The sequence below is a fragment of the Sapajus apella genome, unplaced genomic scaffold, assembly GCF_009761245.1.
Source record: "Sapajus apella isolate SASKATOON/1434 unplaced genomic scaffold, GSC_monkey_1.0 scaffold56, whole genome shotgun sequence".
NCBI classification, from domain to species: domain Eukaryota; kingdom Metazoa; phylum Chordata; class Mammalia; order Primates; family Cebidae; genus Sapajus; species Sapajus apella.
The window spans coordinates 7,418,988-7,423,598 of NW_022436996.1; the positions used below are offsets into that span (position 1 = coordinate 7,418,988).

Genomic DNA, 4,611 nt, shown 5'->3' on the forward strand with positions numbered 1-4,611 from the left:
GGGGGGCAGAGGGCCTGCAGGGAGCTTTGGAGGGGATGCGGGGGGCAAAGGGCCTGCAGGAAGACAGAGACTGAGCTGAGGCAGAGTGTGCATAGACAGCACCCCATGTCCATGGGCTCCAGCTGCATAGTGAAAAGATCCCCCCCACGTTGGTGTCTATGCTGAATATGTCCATCATTCCCTGAAAGATACTGTGCAACTATTATTTGTATTTTTAAATTTTTTTTGAGTTGGAGTCTTGCTCTGTCACCTAGACTGGAGTGCGGTGACCCAATCTCAGTTCACTGCAACCTCCGCCTCCCGGGTTCCAGCGATGCTCCTGCCTCAGCCTCCTGAGTAGCTGGAAGTGCAGGGGTGCACCACCACGCCCAGCTAATTTTTGTCTTTTTAGTAGAGACGGGGTTTCACCGTGTTGGCCAGGCAGGTCTCAAACTCCTGACCTCCAGTGATCCACCCTCCTTGGCCTCGAAAGTGCTGGAATTACGGGCGTGCGCCGCCGTGCCTGGCCCACACAACTATTTACATAGCATTTACATTGGATGAGGTATCATAGTAAATAGAGATGATTTCAAGTCCAGTAAGTCCTCATTTAATGTTGTGGATAGGTTCTTGGAAACTGTGACTTTAAGTGAAACGATGTATGGCAGGTCATCGAATATGTCGCCTTGTTCAATGAGGATTCATTATGAGATTAATGAGGGGAGACATGGCTTTGTTACGTATCTTGTGCTTAAAGCCAAGGTGCCCAAGAACCTAATGACGGTGTTAAGCAGGGACTCACTACCTATGGGAGGATATGCGTGGGTTATGTGCCAATACAATGCCATTTTAAATCAGACCTTGGGCATCCTTGGATTGTGATATCCCGGGGAGGTCCCAGAACCAGTTCCCAGGGATAGGGAGGACTGTGTGCACCCCACCTTTCCCCGGTGGCCTGATGTGGACCCCCTTCCTGCCGTTCTGTCACTCTGGCTAGCTCCAGGATTCTGTTTTGTAAAATTCCATTTTGCCCTAAGTTGGTGGCACCTGGAGTCCAGGGGCAGCATCGTCAAACAAGAATTTGCCCTGGGAAACTTGCTGGCTAAATTGTGTCTTGTAAGGCCCAAGTCACACTGCATGGAGGATGTCCTGAGGCCCGAGCACAGTCCCCTGGGCCACCCCCAACACTCAGGGGCTTGCTGAGAACGCAGCGGGGGAAGGTGGAGGCTAACATTTCTCTGACTGAGGGGCACGAGGTCAGTCTCCTTTAATCCCGCTGTCCCTGTGAGAAGCAAGCCTCGCGACTCCAGGTGGGGACCCAGGTGCTCAGCCTTGGCTGCCTAAGACTCTAACTCTTTCGCAAATGTAAGCCCTTGTCAAGGAGAAGGTGATGCCCTTGGGTCCCTGGATGGGGAGGCTGACACTGCTGGGAGTCCTTTCCTGGGGTCTGGGGAGCAGGCGAGGCAGGGCCCTCCACCACCTCCCAGTGCCAGACTCCTTCCCCACACCAGCCCAGGCATGACCCATCGCCTCAGACCTGCGTCCTGGTGGGCTCTCGGAGAGAAACATGCTGGCATTCTGCCAACCCCACCCCTACGCGGTGAAGGGCATGGTGCTGATGGGGGAATGACAGGCCCCTGCCTCCTCCCAATAGCCGCAGCCAGCACAGGGGAGGGGAAGACGGGTGGTTCCCTGTCCCCTCCTTTTGGGGGTGTCCCTGTGAGCTTCCCCATGTGGCCCAGAACATGGCTTGGGGTATTTCTTGCCCAGCATGGGGTAGAAAGGACTGGCTGACTCCCTGGGGGTGCCTCTGAGGCCCACTGCTGCATAGGTGTGGGGTCGGGAAGCTGCAGGTGCGGAGGGGCATGGGCACGAGGGCCAGGCTGGGGAGGGTGGGGTCCTGGCTGGGCCAGGCCCGCCCTGAGTCCCCCAGCAGGTGCTCCATGCTGGCTTACACCCTCTGCCTCTCTCTCTTCCTTCCTGGCCTCGACCCTGGAGGCAGCAGACCGTGCCAGGCACCAGGTGGGACAAGCCGCGCTGGTCTCAGAGATGGCAAGGGAAGGCCAGGGTCAGGCCAGCCCCTGCTCCGAGCTGTCCGGAGGTGTCTTCCTTGGACCACACGCCCCTTCCCAGGCAGAAGCCACCATCCTGGCGCTCTAGTCTCTTCCCCTGGTCCCCTGTTTCCTCCGACTGCACCTTCCTGCTTTCCTGGGCCGGCCCACAGCTTCCCGGGGATGAAGGGCCGTGTTCTATCCTGCCCCAGCAGCCCCAGGTCCTCCCAGCTCCATAAGCCTGTTTCTGCTCTCTGGGTTGTTGGTGGCTGCTCCGGTGGTGTGCGGAAGGGGAGGAGGACAGGAAGGGGCCCCACTTGGGAACGCACCCCACCCCTCTCTGTGCCCTGCAGGCTCCTCTGTGCAACTGCACCGCCACAGCCCATTTCATCTGGAGGGGAGGCCCCATGAGGGCAAGAGGGGCAGGAGCCATGTTGTCTGACCATGGCACCTCTGGTACCTGACACGGTGCTGTGCACACACGTGGGAAACCGCTGGCGTTCACTGAATGAATGAACGGTGCTGTCTGTGCCAGGCACCCCACCCGGTGCTGGGGGCACTATCTGTGCAAGGTGGTCCATATCGGGGAACAGGAGTGTGTGGGGCACGCAGTGATGGCGGGAGTGCATCCTTGCCAAGGATGGTCAGTTTTATTCTTTTATTTTTTTGTGACAGAGTCTCACTCCATTACCCAGGCTGGAGTGCAATGTAGCGACCTCGGCTCACTGCAACCTCTGCCTCCCAGGCTCAAGCGATTCTCCTGCCTCAGCCTCCTGAATAGCCGGGATTACAGGCGCCTGCCACCACGCCCAGCTAATTTTTGTACTTTTAGTAGAGATGGGGTTTCACCATGTTGGCCAGGGTGGTCTCAAACTCCTGACCACAAGAGATCTGCCCGCCTTGGCCTCCTGAAGTGCTGAGATTACAGGTGTGAGCCACCACTCCTGGCCAGGACTGGTCAGTTTTAAAATGTAGACGTTACTGGGCCTGTCCCCACATGTGTCACACCCCAGCACAGACACCACACACCACACAGTCCTGGGGAAGGAAATGAAAGCAGAGGTGGGCTCTGTGGGCACTTTGGTGTAGCCCAGAGTGAAGGGGGCGCTTCTCCGGGAGGGCTTGCTGGGTGGTCAGGCTGGGGAGCTCTTCTGTCCAGAGCCCCAGGGGGCTTCCCAGCAGCCCCTGATCCCCGCTCCCTGACCTCCAGGTGGGTCCTGTATGAGGAACCCAACTACCACAGCCACATGTATGTGGTGGATGGGGCGACTTCGCAGCCTCTGCGACTGGGAGGCCCACAGCACCTGAGTACAGTCACTCCACAGGGTGGTCAATTTCTTCTAGCCAAGCCCCCCAACAGGATGGCCGGGCGCAGCCCTGGGACAGAGGCAGCCCCTTGCAGTCCCACCCAGACCTTGGGACCTTGGCCAATAAAAGTCCTGAAAGCCAGTGGTGGCCTCTGAGCGCTCTCCAGCTGTGGTTGTCCCAGGCCTGGGAGGAGCCAGACGATCTGATCCAATCTGGGGCACTTTCCCAGACTCCTGGGGACCCCCTGGGCCAGGGAGGGGAGAGTGGTGGGGAGAGGTGGTGCGAAGCGATGGGGAGGGGAGAGGGCTGGGACTCTGGCTGGTGCAGGACTCCCCAGGCTCACTCGGAGCTCTGCCTCTGTGTGACTCAGCACGGCAAGGCTGCCAGGCCATGTGGCCAAAGGCCCGACCCAGGTCCCTGTGTTGACCTCTGGGTTTTATCCTCACAGCTAATCTTGGCCTCGGAGTTTCTAAGGGAGGCCCCTCTCGAAGGATGGTTTGGACCCAGGTCGGACCCCTCTTCTGCAAGAGAGACAAAAATGAGGGGTGGTGAGTGTTGGGAGGGGGCTTGCTTGAATAGGTGAGCTCTGTGGGAATAGAGGGGCTTTCGGGGTGCAAGGGGCATGGGACATGTCTGCTGCAGCCCCTGGAACAGTGGGGCCGGCAGATCCCGGAGGCCTTGGCTTGGGTCTTCGCCTCGTGCTTTCACCCAGCGCCCACCTGTGGAATTCCTCCAGGCCTGGGCCCTCTCCAGGAACCTCGGATCCAGGACCCCTGTGTTATCCTCAGTAGCCCATCCCAGAAGGTCACAGGTGGAGGTGCCTGGGTTTCTGAAGAGAACGCAGGGGCCCTGGATCTGAGGTCCCTGAGCATGGGGCTCCTGGACATGGAAACCCCAAAGATAGATGTCTACACGGCCTATGTCCAGACTGAAGCCTGGCTGGATGAGCGATCAGTGGGGGGCCAGGTACGTGGGTTGAATCACCCATGCACCCACAGCATTCTGATCTGGCTCATGGTCCAGCCTCTAACCCCCTACCACGATCCCAGAGGGCCCCCCACCAGCCGGCTCCCAGCTGGCCTCGCAGTTCCCAGGTCCTCCTCACCGCACATCTGGCTCTGGTTTTCTGTGTAGGCGAAGGAGTCTGGACTGGGGAGCAGCTCCTTCAGGCTGGCTGCCGGGCTCAGAACCCCCAGGGAAAGCCGTAAGCTGCAGGTTGAATTGAGACATCTCAGTTGAACTGAGACACGCCGTGGGTCACGATCTGAGATGA

The 4,611-nt window shown here is 58.8% G+C and overlaps 1 protein-coding gene across 1 annotated transcript in view; it reads left to right on the top strand.

The window, feature by feature from the left end:
* The window catches only part of CRYGN (crystallin gamma N), a 10,762-nt gene that overhangs the window by 4,012 nt on the left and 2,139 nt on the right, over positions 1-4,611 (top strand).